This window comes from Centruroides sculpturatus, unplaced genomic scaffold (assembly GCF_000671375.1).
Source record: "Centruroides sculpturatus isolate CEXI.00-Female unplaced genomic scaffold, Cexi_2.0 scaffold138, whole genome shotgun sequence".
NCBI classification, from domain to species: Eukaryota; Metazoa; Arthropoda; class Arachnida; order Scorpiones; family Buthidae; genus Centruroides; species Centruroides sculpturatus.
Window position 1 is genome coordinate 20,228 of NW_019384434.1, and position 19,328 is coordinate 39,555.

The 19,328-nt window shown below is 28.8% G+C and overlaps 1 long non-coding RNA gene across 1 annotated transcript; it reads left to right on the forward strand.

The window, feature by feature from the left end:
• The first annotated feature begins 130 nt into the window (after window positions 1-130).
• LOC111619837 lies at window positions 131-1,454 on the forward strand. The gene is made up of 2 exons (XR_002755828.1): window positions 131-575; window positions 1,024-1,454. It is a non-coding gene; the product is annotated as an uncharacterized LOC111619837 (long non-coding RNA).
• The last annotated feature ends 17,874 nt before the right edge of the window (window positions 1,455-19,328 follow it).

Below are 19,328 nucleotides of genomic sequence, written 5' to 3' on the forward strand. Positions count from 1 at the left end.
GTCTCATCCCGAACTGAATTTCCGAGACCGTAAGGTCCCCTTGTTAGTGTAAAGAGGAAAGAACCAAAAAAGAAAAAAATGTTTAATTTACGACGAAAAATACACTTTCACAACAGATGTGATCAAAACAATAGCAGGGATTTTTCAAATAAGTATTAACGTGCGAAGTCTCATCCCGAACTGAATTTCCGAGACCGTAAGGTCCCCTTGTTAGTGTAAAGAGGAAAGAACCAAAAAAGAAAAAAATGTTTAATTTACGACGAAAAATACACTTTCACAACAGATGTGATCAAAACAATAGCAGGGATTTTTCAAATAAGTATATGAGAATATTGTCTGATGTCTCACTCTCTTTCAAAAGTTTGACCAAGGTAGTTAATGCCTCATCCTGCCGTTCTAAGCACCAGGAATCGAATCTGAACGAGAACCCAGGAATCTTTTAGGAACGCAGCCTGTCCTGGATATATCGAGCCCGTCTTTCCCTACCTAATCATCGAGTTACTTCGACCTTTTATGGGTCTAGACCTTCGTATATTAAATAATATTAGAGTACACAACGATATATCTACGTATTTGTAAGTTATGAATCATAATTTCGAGAAATGCGTATTTCTAACTTTATAAACAGAATAATGCAGCTATTTCAGTAAAAATAAAAGTTATGCGACAGCTAAAAAAAAAAAAAAAATTAAATCTCAATATAATTTAGAATTTTAAAGTTATCATTATTATTATTATTATTAAGTACTGTATTTAAAAAATTTGAAACTTTTTCATTTTAGTAATAAGTTGTATTTACTTTTTGTGTATTTAACCACTTGTATTTGTATAAAATATAAATAGAATTTATCTTCTGTATTTTCGATACGTGTGAATAATGTTTATTCATGAAAATATATTTAATAAAATGTACGAAATTCCTGTATATTTTATAGAAGTAATAATAACTTTGTTATCATTTTTTAAATATTGTTTTTCAAAATGATGTAAATTGTGAAATCGTATATGTTTGCTTATCACTAGGTGGCGTTCCGTAATCAGTAGACATTCGATACTCTCGACTACCTGCTCTCTTTTCATCCGCCATTTCTGTCTTTCACTCGCTGCAGTCAGTTCGTTGACGAGCGGGCCAAGTTTCTGACATCGTTACACAACAAATTTCGACTTTCGTCAGCACTTTGGTATGTACTACAGTCTAAACATTAGAAAAAGCTAAATTTAACAGCGTAGAGGAGGTTTACGTAAAAAACTAGCTACTGTGAGTTAAAGCGAAACGGGTAAAGAACCGCCACAGGGAGGTGGTCTGAAGAGGGTGAGTGACGTTGTCGTCACGTGATTTAAAAGACAATTGGTTGAAGCTCTCACGTGATCCACGTTCCATCTGGTTATTGGTGGAAAGGTTCTACCATCCCGACCTCTATTGATTAGAAGAATAAGTTGTAATTCGGATTAAGCGAAGATTAAAGGGATTTCGATTTTTTTGTCTGTAGTCGAACATGGCATTGAAACGTATCAAAAAGGAATTGGAGGATTTGAAACGTGACCCACCTGCCCAGTGTTCTGCAGGACCTGTAGGGGATGATTTATTTCATTGGCAGGCAACCATTATGGGACCCCCAGATAGTCCTTATCAGGGAGGGGTATTTTTCTTGACCATTCATTTTCCAACAGATTATCCATTTAAACCACCTAAGGTGGCCTTTACTACACGTATATATCATCCTAATATCAACAGTAATGGTAGCATCTGCCTTGATATATTAAGATCACAATGGTCGCCAGCCCTAACAATCTCTAAAGTGTTGCTTTCAATTTGTTCACTGTTATGTGATCCAAATCCAGATGATCCATTAGTACCGGAAATTGCAAGAATCTATAAAACGGACCGTGACAAGTACAATGAGTTAGCACGTGAGTGGACCCGGAAATATGCTATGTGACATTTGCTACTAGAATGAAATTGAAGGACTTTTTCTGCCATAATTCTTGTTAGACTTCATACCTGCTGTTTTTTGATTCAAGTGTTTATGAAACCCTTCCTGCACTACATAGTGAAGAACTGCCATTTTAAGCCTCACAGGGCTGACGGTGTCATTAGTAGTATAAAAAAAAATTTAGTGACACTTGTCACAAAATACTTCATTCTTTCTAGATGAAAATCTAGTAAATTTTGTTTATCTTGATGCTACTGAGAACAATCATCTTGGATGTTGGGACAAAAATTGAAATAAAGTTAACTTTTCCAGCTTTCCTAGTAAAGTATCTTATGTATTATAAGTGAATTGATTTTACATTTTTATTCTGAATACAAATTCTTTGGCTATTCTCTTTCCAAAAAAAAAAAAGTAAAATAAACTCTTATCAAGATATGATTCTACATTGTGCTAATCTACTGTTTGTATTCAATTGTTACACTCAGAAAACCCAAGATGTAATTTCTACAGTAGTTTGTTCAGCTTGGATATCAGTTGTGAACTGTCATTTGATTGGTCATGTATCTTGTCACCGTCAGTCCTCAACCAATGCTGTTCTCTATAAAGCAGTTTTGATGGTTGTAATGATGTCTTAAGTTGTAATTTAATCTCCAGCATATTACTGACTATGCTGGTATAAAGTGTAATAAAATGGGGCAGAATATATTTGTCACTTGTGTTTTATTTTTTCCTTTAGTTTCACTTTGTTCTAAAGTTTTTAAACTGTAATATAAAGTTGCCAAACATAGAAGTCAATGAACTTCCAAATAGACTAGGTTATGGAAGGACTTAATAGAAATTGGGCTAATTTAGAAAACATCAAAAGTATTATATTCTTAAGAAGTACAGAACAAGTTAGTTTTAATTACTAAATTTTTTGAATTTAATTTATGTTGGTTTTGTTCTGTGATGTATTTAATCTAAAATATTGTATCCAAATTATTGGAAATTTCATTAGCATGAAAGATTTTTCTTATAAAGCAATGTCAAACTTCAAAGAAATTAGACTAATACAAATTGATTTCTATCAATAATAAAAATTAGCCAGATTTCTATCATTTTATAATCTCATTTTTGCAGTTCATTGGTTTTTATGTTTAGATTATTTGCTATCTGGTATGTTTTTTTTTTTCTTAAAATATACAGTATAAAATAGTTATAAATCTCATTATGATAGTAATAATGTACTTTTCTAATTACAAATTAGTTTAAATACCAGCATGGTTCAGTAATACATTTTCTATGCATCTGAAACTTTTCTAAATTATGCAGAATATTTGCATTAAGTATCCATTTGTAGCTGAAGTTCTAAAAATTAATTTTGTAATTTAAAGATTGAGAGGTGAAGAAATTCTCAATAGTTAATTCAATGGAAAGTGAAATGATTTAGTTTAAGAATTCAAAATTCAGTTTAGAATTAATAGAATGAATTGTTTCAAACAAGTTGTTAACCTTGGCATAAACTATTTCTATAAATATAAAAGAATGAACTTAAATGCAATTTTTATTTTTCTTGAACAGATTTCAGTTTGTTTAAACTGTAGCAAATGTAAATTTTTAAATGATTTAGTGAGAAAGAATGCAGCATTTTCTTCTATGAGTAAAATTTAAAATACAAGTTAAATTCAGATTTAATTCATAGGAAGAAATGCTGTATTGTTTAATACTGGTAATAAGATTACTGTATAATATTTTTACTAAATATTAAGTTAATTATAAGTTACTTTTGTTCAGTAGAATTTTTTTTATTTGGAAACCTTTTCAAGTTATGGAGAATGAAGCAATATAATGTCCTGATAGTATAAGGAATCTTTTTTATCAACAAGATTATTGAACTAGTTTAAATTATAACTTATTCTACTGTTCATTTTTTATAATGTAAAAAAATAGCTTGGTAAATTCTCTTCTTTTAAAAGCTATTCTTAGGTTAATTAAATTTGCAAATTAAGTTTTAGTATAAAAATACTTTCAGTTTAGATATAAACAAAAATGATATTTGAACATACAGAACATTCAAACAGAAATGATACTAAATATCTTGAGTATTTAGTTCATTGAAAAAACGACAAAAGTAAGAATCCAAAAAGTATTTTAAGTATAATAGCTAATATAATAGCTATGATTTTTAAGTTAAAAGAAATTTTAGGAAACCAGAACTATGAAAATTAATCATTTTTGACTATGATGATAATTAAATGTTTTAATTATGCATATTCTAATAGATAGTGCATCCCTTCCATAGTTACTCCATTCAGACAAATTTCGCTTTTGCGACTTTCATGCCATCAGTAAACATGGCATGAAAATAATCACTACATGAAGCTATGAGCATGAAATGATTGGCCTCTAGCTATCGGAGTGACATCTAATAAACTTTTACTTCATAAAGCATTTAATCCACTTAATATCCCTATGTGACAAAGAGATTCAAAATGAGTTGTATTGTAAGATGTGCTTGAAACAACACGTCTGATCTCTCTCATCTTTTTATATCTAAGTATAATCATAAGCAGGTGATAAAAAGTGAACCCAATATAGTGACATCTTCATTATTAATTTTCACTGTATTTCAGCATATCTGTAATAAGTTTCCATTGTTCAACACTGTCTTTCTATTTGTTAGTAATAAATTAAGATATAATCATAACCAATGCACATTTTTTAATCTTTTTTCAATGTTTTTCTCTCAAATTGGCTTCCAAGATGGATGACAAATGTCATGAAATGTTTTAATTATTAGACTTAAAATAATGTATGAAAACTGGTAATATCACTAATAATTTGAATTGCTATTTACTATAGTGTTTCTAATGAATTATTTTTTAATGTGATCGTTATTGGCATTTTATATCAGGAAAGTTAAAGTGCTGTAATGAATTGTCATAGATATTTATTACATATTAGAGCAATTTTTTAAGTATAAACTCTTACAATAAAGCTAGATGCAACTATACAACACAAGTGTTGAAGGAAAATAGTAATGGAGATGTACTGTTCTACAAGGTGACTGACTCACTTGGGACTGAACACTTTGTTCAATACCTCATGATTGTACAGTCACATTTGAACAACATAGTGTAAAACATACCTTGGTTGACTCTTCATGACATAATAATTCTGTTCATGCTTCATTTTTTTCATTTTATACAGATATTCCACATAAGTGTTCAATCCTGAGTGAATCACTCTATAGCTTCTATATATTAAAAACTATATTATGCAAATGCAACTGTAGATTCTGAACATTTAAATCAGGAATTAAAAGAATGGCATAGAAGTCTAATAAAACAGTAAACAACCAAATTCAAAGAATGCAATATTTTGATAAGATCAGATTTCTAATAATTTTCATGTATTATAATTCTGCAATTCTTTTCAGAAGTAAATTACACACACCTTTGAATCAAATTTATTCTGAAGTTTTTTCTGACAGTCATTCAATAGAGGAAAAGTTAATGAAAATAATCTTTATTAGCATAAAGAGAAAACACCCTGTTGCTGCAAGGGCAGTGTTATTACAAATATATAAATAATTTATTTTATAAATATCTCATCATTAATTACAACATTTTTTAAGTTATATTCTAACAAATTTTTGAACTTAGATGACTATTTCTTAATTTCATTTATTCTTAACGATTTTATTGATATAATTACACAGATTATACAGTTCCATCTTTAAAAGTTTGTTTTCTGTAAAATCCTGGGTTTTACTTTGCTGAAGTACTGTACATGTGATATTTTAATGATTCTCATCTTCATAAGTTTCTTACAATCCTGAAGAATGTGCAATTTAGAGAAATCACTATAATTACACCATTGAAATATGTATTAAAGAATTTCATACACATGTTTAATAAAGAAAAATTTAATTAGCCGAAAACTTTTCTGAGTTACTTAATTGAAAATTAAATCTGTAGTGTAAAGGAAATAGCTTAATATAAGATAGTAAGTGATAGTTTATTCAGTAATTTATATTTGAACTGATTTTGCAGAGTAAGCAGTGTATTTAGATTAATTTCACAAGTTAATTATGGATATTATCTCAAATAAGTAATCTGGGATATATAATTAGAGGAATAACATTTGAACAAAGATTTATTCAGTTTTATTAATACATAAAACAATTTAAAAGTTTTAAAATTATCTGTATTTTTCTCTTGTAAACCATGGAAACTAAATGAAGACAAATATATAATACTCTCATGTTTTATAATGTACAGTACAGTACATTGAACCAATAATATGGCCTTTTGACATGTAGACTTATTTTTGCCACAATGTGATTTGTTTAAATATTATTTGATCATGTAACAATTATTAAATTTTATAGGTTTACTTCAAAGTCTACATTATAGACAAACTTTATGTGAAAGCTTTTTATCAGTTAAATTACATTTATTTCATGAATATAATACTCAATAAACCATTATAAATTAAAATTTGGATAACTTTTTTTTTATCATTTTAAATATTTTAAAGTTGATAGAAACATTGGAATTATTATTATTAGATAAAACTGATAAGAAAATAAATTGTTGAGATTATATTGGCATATTTTTCACTTTATTGATTGCAAGTTGTATAAAATTTGTATATTGCATAGTTTCAAGTAATTCAAAGTATAGATGCAGTTAAATTTAGGATTACTGGATATTTTTTTGCATTTTGTTCTGAGTCTAGGAAAAAAATCTAGGATAATGTATGTCAGTTTTAGATAGTATTGCCTGTTCAGTGGACAACTAAAACCATTTTGGATATTATTTTTCAAATTTATTTTTTTATGAATTTTATTCCTAACAAAGTTTTCTCATTCATAATTACAATTAATAAATAGTATATTAATCTATTTAAATAATTCAAACAAAACACTAGCTGTCTCAAGATTTGTCCTAAATAGTCTTTCCTTTTTTTTTTAGATATTATTTGTTCCAGTTTTAATTCTTGGAAAGTATAACAACTCCTAATTAAATAGCTTTTCTTAGCTATAATATAAAGTTTTGAAAGTATTATAACATAGTACATTTTGCTAATCTCAACTAACTATTGTATGAGGTAATTTGGATTAATGAAAAAGTTCAGATTAACAGGATTAAGAAACATTAGTCAAAAAGAACTGTAGACAAAATATATATGTATAATTTAAAATGAAAAGTTTTAAATGCTATACTTCCTCGATTCTAAGATGCACTTTTCTTTTTAATATATTTTTACTTGTTCAAAATATAGGTGCATCTTAGAATCAATGCTGTACATATATTCAAAGTTTAAAACAACAAGCAGTGTGAATAGACCATGTGGTACTTTACAAACCAATAATAGATGTTTTTGAATTCACTACTGAATAGTCATATCTTTTGTTTTTTTAACTCTTTCTTCCCTATGAGCACTAAAAGGGCCTCTTTTAACAAGCCAATTATGGGTTCAACTAGGTCCACAATGGGTGTGAATAGTCATATGAGTTTACTTGATTTATACTGATGAGTGTTTAAAAAGAAATTTTAAATAATGTTTAAAATGCTTTTGAGATGACATTAAAGGAAAGTTAGTTTATACAAAAGAGCATGGAAATAGGAAAACAATGCAAATGTCTTGAAATAACTAATGTTTCACAGTTCTATTATTCAAAAAGACTTAAAATTGGTTATTTTAAAATTTCTCTCTCCACAAGAAAAAATTTTAAAATTTTATTTTAGTCTTAGAATTGAGAAAATGTAGTATATGTACCAAATCAATAGTTCAACCACCTCCACATTGGACTTATTAAGTCCAAAGTTTACCAATGAATTTTGTCGCTGGACACCCAGAGGTTTTTGAGGTGTGCTATTTAACTTACACTAGATTTGGTACATATAATGCATTTCTTTTAAATATTGCCAAACACTGAAATTAACAATCTGTCTTAGAAAGTACATTGTTGGGCTGCAATTTGAAAAAGTTGACCTATAAATTCCCACTGTTGTCCATCCGTCTTTCCTTAATCTCGAGAACAGAGTTAGACAGCTGAAAGACGAGACCAGATATGGAAACCTTAGGGGCTGGAGACCTCAATTAACTATAGATGAACTTCTGATGCAAAGTGGAAGTCATATTATTTCAATTCAAACCTTTTCACACTGTCTGTCTAGCTGATAAGTAGTATTAAGATTTGCAATCACATTCAGTTTTAGTATTAAGTAGATATAAGTCTTCCTACTAGCAGTCACTTGGCACTAACTTCTACACTTAGCTATTCGTGGCGGCACTTGAAAGCAGTTAATATGTGACTGGCATGACTCCATTGCTAACAGAAAAGTATGATGTACAAGGGCAAGATACTACTAATAATTTGAAGTGGAGAGCATATATTTTAAATTAAATAAATTAAAAATATGATTAAAAATTGTAGTTTGGCTTTGTGACAATGTCACAATAAATAACTTCTTGTTCAAAGCCAAAAATTATTTTTGTTTTTGTTTGTACAGTGAAATGCCATGCTGTGATTATTAGGAAGTCTCCATTGTTTTTATCTATTGTTTTAAATAAAACTACAAATCTTATAAAGAAAACAGTAAATTTGCAATTATTTTTTGAAAAATTGCCATTATTCTATTAAATTTGATATTGAATATTTTACTCACCAATAATTTGTTATAACTAGTTATGTGCCAAATCGTTAAAAATGTATATCTGCGGTTATGGATACAGATACAGATCATTAGTGTCTAGATCCGCGGATACGGATCTCAACTTTCGTACTTAGTCGGCGCATGTGACCTTGGACCGATAGTTGACACTTTTTGTTAGTAACACGATGTGTTTTGATTTGCACTGCGCATGTTTTTGTTTATAGTTTAGTGTGACACGGGATAGCATAGATTATGTTTGTGTTTTTGGAGAGTGTTGAGTTAAATTAAAATAAAAAGAATGTAGACAAAAAAGTTTAGCAGTGTAATATGGAAATATTTTACGATAGTAAATGATTTTTGCATGATAAAATTTTTGCAATATAATAAAATTGATAAAGATGATAAAATTCTTGCAATATGAATGTGCCAAATATGCGATTTTAAGAAATAAAAAGTGATTTGAATTGAAGTTACTAGTATTTTATTGCTACCTATCTTTAAAATTTCATATAAGTAATGAAATTCATTAAGATAAAAGGTCTGTTAAAGATCTGCTAAAAAGTAACGGTTACGGATACGAATATGGATCTTTTTTTCCCTTGGATATACATGGATATGGATACAGATATCCGGTACATCACTAGTTATAACTAAACATCATTCCAAATCTTATAAAAAAATTTTATAACTTTGCTTAATCTGAATTACCAGTATACTTTTTAGCCAAGTTTCGATCAACATTCATAACTGTTTTGTCAGAGTTCTGTGTTTATAAGCTTGAGTAATGCAACTTACCATCAATCAATCCCATGAACTTTTGGATGGTAAGTCCATCATCCTGAGAATCAAGTATTGAACAGAAATATTGAATTTAGAACAGAATTCTTTATTTAAAAATAGAGTAAACAAAATAGTTTTCCATTAAACTGTTTAAAGTATACTTAAGTATTGAATGAACATACTTTGCTATATTCAATTTATATAGGTTTATCATCAATGACTTGATAATTATTTGACTGGTTTTCAAGTGCACAATCAATTATTTGCACTGCATAATTTTATAAACTCATAACTTCCTCAAAAAACTAGCACTTTTTATATGGAAACTATAAGATGGTCTTATTGATGATCTTTATCAGAGATTTCCAACCTGGTTAATAGTCATCCCCAAGAAAACACCTGATTTATCTGAGGATCAATAATTACTAGAGGACATTTAGGGTCAATGGACAAATTTATTTTTGTGTTTAAATTTTAGAAATGAAATATAATTTGAATTTAAATTCAATAAAAATTTCATCACTGATTTTTTATTTCATTCAATTTATAAGTCATTTATATTTTATATCACAATAGAAAGCAATTGGTAAATTAAACCTAACTTCCAAAAGAGGTTGACAAGTAAAAAAGATTGGAAACCTAAATCAATGTTAAATTTGTAGTATTGTATTTGTATGTTTAAGGATACATGGTAAATAATTTATATTCTTAAGGATTTATGGTTGATAAATATCAAAATTCAAGATTTATAGATTACCTAATACTTCATTATAATCTTTACATACAGTTGATCAATCATCTTTTATTGACTTTAGAAAGGACACATTTGTCCTTTATTTCTGGAATTAAAAATAATTGACATAAGATTAATTTAAAAACAGATAATGTATAAATTTTCACTGGTAGTAATGAAACAATTTCATTCATCTCTACAAATTGGATAATTTACATTTTGCTGAAAAAGAAAAAAGTGACAATTTTTGTTGAATTTTCCAAAAAGTTGAGTAAGATATAAATTTAAAAATATCTTTTTTTAGATGTCTTCTTTAGCACTTTGATGTAGAAGAAATCAACTTTACTTCTTTGTTTGAAGGTTTCATACATCATTTATTACACTATTATATATTTTCTGAAGACTAAAATATTCATTATTTAAACAACTAGTTTCCTGGGTTCTGCCTTGGATACAGCTGAAGGACATTATATCAATTACCAAGATCATTTTTTTGTAGATAATGAACATTGCCATCTTTAGCGAATTTTGTTTTCATTCTTTGTTTCATGGAAAATGTTTAATAACCACACTTTTACAATACTATTGAATTACAGTCATAATTACATGGTCTCTTAAGTACAAATAGAATAGCTCTTATTCATCTATTATCTCATATGGCCATCTCAATGCAGGCAGAGAATACTGCCTAGCTGTTACTTAATTTGCACCTGAAATCGTATTATCTGGTATATCATTTTATTTATAGTGTTATTAGAGTCTATTAGATCTTTGTCATTCAAACCTACTGATGTTTAGATCTAACATTAAGCAGGCAAACACGAACAGTAACAAAAAAGAACTTTATTAGAAAAGGTTAGAACTGTCACAGACATCCTCGGGCAACACCCGGACAAAATCCAACGAACTTTCGCGCCTTTTCTTTTTTTGACGTTTGCCAGCCACTCTTGTTGGCAAGTGTTGCCAGACAGAGTTCGTGATCTTGGCAAGTGTTGCCAGACAGTGTTCAGGATCTCTGGCGCTGGCGGCCACAGATCTATGGGTTTTCAAGTTGATTTATATGGCTATAATTGATCATATAATTCCAAGAGCATTTAGATTTATCCAAATGTACTAATCTCCTCAAAATAATTCATAATACTTGTTGGTTAGGTTAACTTTAATAACTGAATTCAATACATAAAAATCTAAACTTGTCAATAATGCTATGACAAATGCAAGATGTTTGGCACTTGCATTGTTGCAATAATGTAGTGTTGTGATGATATCAGTGTCAACCTGTATCAGTGCATATTCTCATGTTCAACTGGACACAAAATGTATAATACAAATTTTGAATTGTGCAGTGGGAATCCCATATTTGTGCAGTAATTAATTGTCCTATTCTGGGTTTTATAAGTATTTCTTTCTTCTGATTATGTTAAAGTTAAAATATTTACCTAAATTATGCAGTGTAATGTAAAACAGAACCAGAATAAAAAGGAAACCAGCCTAAACAGAAAATTTCTTCAGAATAGTGATTTTCTAGGCTAAAAAAAAATCTGCTCAAAATAGAAACTAGTCAAACTGGAAAAATACATTCAGTACCATGTGATTCCAGTTTACACAGATTTTACTATGTATTTTATTCAGCCCACAAAAAAAGAACTACGGAAGGAATGTTGCTAGGATTTACCCATTTGTATTGAATATATACAATAGATGGTCTGAAAACGTTAGTTTAGTTTTAATAAATTATCTCAGCAACTTAAGGTGTATTTTGATGGTCTACCATAGCTATCTTTTATGCAGTCGCAATATTGATATTATCATTTAAACTATAATTCATAACTACAGCACACTTATTGTATAATATGCAGGTGCACAGTGCATACTGCACATGTCTAATGATTAAGATTAAATGGTGGTTGAAATTAATAAATAATTACTGTATAGATATAAGATTTGTGTTATTGTCCTTGTTTTCCATTTATGTCTTTTAAAAGAGCTTATTAATGCTAGGATTTATTAGCTTGGCCAAAACAAAATAGATATTTGTGCAGTAGGAAAAAAACCTTAGAATAAGGCCTGAACTGTATACTTACATGCAGAGAGTGTTACCACCTGTCCGGTTTTCACCTGGACAGTCCAGGAATTGACTCACTGTCCGGGTGAACTATTAATTTTGTCTGGGAATATTGTGCCCGACCTGTCGACCTTTTTACTTTTTTTTTTTCTTGCTTGTGCAATTCGTATTTGTACACGTCTCCAATATCCAATAGAGCTAAGTCATCCATAGTTGTTTTTCTTAATTTAGGTTACTTATGTTACTCCTACCCAAGTTTCCCTAACCTAGTCCATAACTGTAACTGATTTAGAACTGGCATGCACTGCACGTTATTCTTCACATTGCAAAATGACATTGCGCATGTGTCAGGAACTTCTGTTCGAACAAACCTCACCTGTCGTCCGGGTCAGTGATTTTGAAAAGGTGGCAACACTACATACAGAGGTATGCAAAAAAAATTGCATCAATGCTGTATTCAGTGTTAGGTGCAAAAAACAGTAAATAAACTACATAAAACCATTATGAACTGTTTTAAATAATAGAAAAATGAAATTTAAACACTGTAGACAGAACATATTTGTTTAATAATGAATTAATTAAACTACAATAAAACAGCTTTTAACACAATGCATAAAAAGCAGACAAGTTCACTGCTGTAACTTTTGTGAACAAAACAAAGCATTAAAAACAAATGTGAACCAAAAGTGAAAATGTATACTCTAACAACATCAGATTGCAGTAATATTTAGTGGTGACACTCCTTGAGTTGATTAATCCACAATACTTTTATACCACTGATGGGATAATGCAATCATTCATAATGTTGCAGGAGGTGTAAACCACAATTTTACTGATAGCTAATGTAACTTTGTCAAAGTATTGCATAATTTTATCATATATTCAGAAAATGTTAGGGTGATGCAATTTTTTGCACACCTCTGTATATTGAGGGTTGGACCAAACAAGTAAGAAAAACTTCTCATTGTCAGGTTTTCAGTGGATAAAAAAATAAGATATACAGTGTACTCATTTCTACTCCTGATTTGTGAAGTAGGCTGTAAAATAAAAATACATATACTGTAGAAGGAGGACAATTTGCCTCTACAAAAATGTTGGGGAAAGTCCTCTGTTCCTCATGAAGTTTATGTGGGATGATTGATTAAATTTGAAAAATACCACCTTATTGTGCTTTAAGTTTCATAAAAAACTTGGCAACTTTATCATTATGTATTCATTATAAGGAAAAAGCTTATAGAAAATTTTAAAAAAAGTTTATTAATTATTATTATTATTTCATGCAACAAATTTTGCTGGATAGACATATGTTTTTAAACTTTAAAAGTTTATTTTTTAAATTGGATTACAGGATTCTTCTGTTTATGATAAAAATTTGATAATGAGAATGTTTTTATGCATAGAAACTTGTGTTACTAAATTTTCAGATTCAAGTTACTTATGTAGTATTCTTTACATTGTGTTCAAATTAATTTAAAAAATATCACATTAAAAGTATTTTATATTTAAAATGTTTTAATTAATTTTTTTAAAATATACTGGTAATCTAGATTGAAAAATTATTCCATTTTGGCCGGTAAAAGATTGATTAAAGATCACAAAAAATGCCTATTGCCAGTACATTTTTCTTAAAAAAGTTCTTTATTAATAATACATGATGAAATATTAAGCAGTATATATTGTTCTTACAATAACTGATTACTAAATTAAATTACTATATTTCTTTAGTTGTATTTAATCAACTTTCATGCTTTTAGTAAGTTCAATTTGATAACACTAGTTTTATTCCTTATTTGAATATTAATTACAACAGATATAATTTTTAAAATTTGAGAAATGTGGTATTGATATTATAAGGTATTCTATAACAACAGAAGTAAATACTACATTCCAGAGTATCTGATATTTAGGATATATTATAGTGTAAAATCTTTCTTGATTTTGTAAAATTTATTATTATAAATGTATACATCATAAAAATCAAGTTTTTATTAATCTAAATAATAGTAACTTATTGATTTTAAACAGTAGCAAAATTGGGAATATTCTAATTGACAAAAATATGTTATAAAATGTATCAGTAATGTTTCAATTAACCTTTTAATTTTAGTATATGATACAAGGCAATCTTAATTATTATTTAGATTCATGGTGATAAGTGAAGTATGTGTGGATGTTTTTATTGATTGAAAATTGAAAGCATAATTAGCTTTTCTGCATTTGGAATAAAAAACGTCTTATAATGTTTAGTAAAATTTAATTTTAAAAATTACTATATGATAATGATTATGGACAAATACCGTTGAACCTGTCTATCTCAAACAAGTTTATGTCAAAAACCTCTATCTCAAAATTTATTTTTTTCTGCCTAAATTCAATATATTTTCCATGTTTATCTCAAATAATTCTCTCCCAAAAACCTCTATATCTCAAATTGGACTGAAATGTCAATTACAGATTAAAAGCTCCGGTGACTACATTTTGATAGCATAAATTGCAGTTGAGAAACATCTCTTGCACAGTTACAATTTATATTATTTTTCTCTGATATTCTACTTTATTTGGCTTGCATCTTACTGGTTGAAGAAAGTTGCGCATCATATTGACAAATTTATGTCAAAAATGTTTTATTAATGCATAATACAGGTATGTACTGTACTTGCTTTTGTATTAACAAAATAATTTCCTCCAATCAAACCTATTACTGTTCACTATGTAGGAACCTCTATATCTCAAATTTTTTTCTCATTCCTGTGAGGTTCGAGGTAGACAGGTTCAACTTTTATAGAATAAATAAATAAAACCACCTTCATAACTGTAGAAAAATTATTTAAAAACAAACATTTTCAATCTATTCAAAACTATCGTTAGCAAAACATTTGAAATAAGCAATTAGTTTGAATTTTTGAATAATTAAATAATTTTTCTGGAATTAAGGTTGATTTTATTTTGTTTGATTTTCTAATTACTCTCCAATTGAAAATTGCATAAAATATATATGAAATTTGGGATAGATAATATTTATTCTCATCTAAAGCATTATTCTTTTAACAAACTCATAATTTTATAATCTTTTTATTTATTATGCAGATTTACTACAGATTTTTCTAGATACAAATAATTTTTCCTATAATGTAATTATTTCATATGAATCTATAAACTTATCCAAAAATATTAATTAAATTTTCTCATTTTTAAATTTTTTATTAAGAAATGTTCTTATCATAGCTTTTTTAGAAATTAACACATTTCAATTAAAATATAATATTAAAAAAACACGAAAAAATACATTTAATATTTGATTTGTTTGTAAAGAAAGATAATATATTGTCATATCAGATACACATTGCATATTTCCAGAAGATACAAATAACTATTTTTAGTGAGGAACAACACTATTGTCCCATAATAACTCCATAGTCCAAACAATCATTTCAACGTTTTGGAAATGGAAAGATATCATCATGAAAAACTCAGATACACAACTAGTCAACACAATGCACTACTTAAAAACCCAAACAAATGGAAATCATTGGATGCAAGATTGGGACTATATGGGTGTTCAGTGATTTACTCCCATCATCCAACAGAAGAGTATATTATATGCAGTCATTAGAATTTTATATATTCAACTGCAAACACATTACCTTACTTTTCAAATATGCCAAATTGTATGTTAAAGAGCAAGTAATATTAACTATTTGTTAATCTTTCTTAATTTATAAAATTTCTGTTACAGACTTTTTCTAAAGTTTCATGTAATTAATACAAAAATTAATATCACTTAGTATCTCAAGATAGTTTTTAAAAGTATTTAATTCAGCTCTAGTACTGTACATGTACTGTACATACCAATCAATACAAATGAAATGAAACGCCTTTATTTTCAGTTTACTTAAATATGGAAAATAAAACAAAACTCATGAAAAAAATTAATGAAAAATAATAATCTTTTAATAAATATTAAGAATTAGAAATAGAGAATGCAATTTTTTTAATGCCAAAAACTGTACTGGAATAAACTATTTAGTACTATTTTTTATGGATAATCAGGAATGTAGCCAGAAAATTTCTGAGTATGGGTTCCTTTCATGGTTGATGACTTAGCATTTAGAAAGATAAGCTACTGTAAAAACACAATAGTCCATGATTGCTAACAACATATAATATACATGACAATACACATTCAGTAATATGCATGACAATGCTCAATGAAAAACAGAAAAGGCTGAACAAGAACAAGTATTAAATTTTATTCTTCTAACTTCATGTAACATGTAGCATAATATTTGAGTCTGATGCACCTGTTTTTCTGTATCCTCAGTGGTCGACTGCTCGTGGCATTCTTTTTTAATGATATTTACATTCACATGTGAGCGAGCATTAGTGAGGACCAGCAGCGAATGTTAGTATGGAAAATGTTGTCCCTTGTGGCTATATCCCTGTATAATTTTTTTACAGAAAAATTATCATATGAAATAATTGCATATTTTTCAGCAGTGAAATATTACTCTTAATTTTCAGTTAGATATATAATATTTTACTTACAATTGTTTATCTTTGTTATTCCACATACTTATTACATATTGATACCATTATGCTCATTCAACTTAGGCTTGCTGACCGTCCTCCATACATTTGGAAAGATAGTTCTCCACTTAACTATATTGTCCTCACATCCTCCCTTTTATCAACAATGTCCTCCTTATGAGTCATTTTAGTTATTTGTTTTTGTTTAATTTTACTTTATCACAGTGGCATAGAGTGAGTGTCAGCCACCCGGAGCGGAGGAAAATTTCACTTCCCCTTTATTTCTCAATTTAAAACAATAAAATTCAGTTTCATCACAGAATAAGAAATGAAAAATTCCATGCTCATTTCAATCGGTCCGAATTGTAGGTGCGACAAAAATATGAAATGAAATGGTTCAAATTTTTACAAGATATTATTATTATTATTTATTGTGAAATTTTGCTGCCCGCGGTGGGCCGTCCCTGCTGCTCCCACTATGCTATGCCACTGCTTTATCATCTCTGAAATATTACTGGCAAATGACATTCTAACATTTTATTTTCTTATTATAAAAGAATAGTTTTGTCTTTCTCTTTCTGCCACTTTAGTAAGTGAAAGACATTATTATTAATCAGTCAGACAAGCAAATAAAATTTAGGGACTTAATTAGGGTAGCAGTGTGCAAAAATTGGTAATAATTCTAATATTGAGTTTAAAACCGTATTTATTGTCTACTTAACCCTATAATATAATTGAGATGGGTTGATGATGATGATAATAATAATAATAAAACAGGCCAAAATAACAGAACATACACAAATAAAGCAAAGATTAATTAAAGAATATCAAAGTAGGTTAAATGCTATTCTCAGCACACATTAAATGCAAAACATATGGCAAAACAATAAACACATATGTTGTCCCAGTACTCATTTATTCTTTTGGAGACAGTACACATTAGACTCTCACAGATCTTGAACAACTCCAAAGAAAAACAAGAACAACACTTAATAAGCATAAACATCATCATCCTAAATTTGCTATAGAAAGATTAAACTTTCCACGTAAAGATGGTAGACATGGTCTGACTGACATAGTTAACCTTCACTACAAACAAATACAGACACTTAATGAGTTTTCTACAAAAAACAAGAAACACTACTGTTACATTAAGCAGTAACTCTAGCAGACTCAAATAACACACCAGTAAATTTACATTCATAGCACACAGACACAATGCAACATGAAAAGCATAGACACCATTAAGCAATCATGGGTTCAAAAGGCACTCCATGGCAGGCATCCTTACAACCTGGCCCAGGATTTTGTTGACAAAACTGCGTCAAACAGCTGGTTAGCTCGTGGATGCCTCTTTGGGGAGATGGAAGAGTTCATGATTGCCATACAGGATCAGGTCATAAATACTAAAAACTACAGAAAACACATATTCAAAGATATAACACTCACAAATATCACATCATGCCAGAAACTATAGATCATATCACTTCTGTTGCAAGCTCTTGGCACAGATTATTTACATAGACCTAATCAAGTAGCAAATATAATATACCAAAGGGTTACAAACACAAATCAACAATGTCCTCCTTATGAAATTATTAAACATCCATGAACCATACTACAAATACATTTCACAGACAATATTGGAAAACAAAATGTACTATGACAGAACCATAATCACAGATAAAACAATTTCCCACAACAGACTAGACATCACACTCATTGAAAAACATAAAATCACATACATTATAGACATATCTGTTTCAAACACACACACACAATATACAAAACACATGCACTGAAAACTCAGCAAGTACACAGAACACGCCCAGGAAATAAGGCATTTGTGGAGGATGGATAGGGTGCTTATTGTACCTGTCGTTCTCTTCTCTACAGGTGTCATACCACACACACTACACAAAAGCCTGGAAACATTACAATTGAAAAGAAACACATACATCACACTACAGAAGGCCACTATATTGAATACATGTCATATTGTTAGGGAATTCCTGAATACAGACACACACACACACATGACACACTTATTTAATTTTTGTCTTGTTTTGGTTACTATGCCTCGGGCGTGCCGTGACATTTGATGATAGGGAAGCTGTGTTTCTATAAGAAGCCGACTTCCAGGGGCAATCAGTTAATTCTTTCTTTAAATGTATTTTTAATAGATTATTTATCTGACGTACTTAATAAACAAGTTTAATATAATTACCTCTGTTATTAAATCCAATACATTCCATATGCCCTCTAAATGCCAATTCTTGCTTTGATAAAAACATATAACATCTATTTATTTAGATATAATATATCTATTACCCATAATTATCTCGTTACAATTTTCAATATTTATTTTATATTATTTACTAATGTTAAATTCTATTCCGCTTCGATTTCCAAATTGCTTCAAATACGAAAGAATCGACGATTTTTCGTGTCTTTTGCCAGCTAAATTGTCAAAGACATTCTTATTCCACACACTAATTTCACTCTGTAAATGCATTTTTATGCATTTACAGAGCCATTTTATCGTGAAAATATCGAACAAATTTTTTTATTGAAGCGTTTATATTTAACTTAGGCATTGGCCTTTCTCTTTTAATAATGTTTTCTTTTTCATTATATGATCT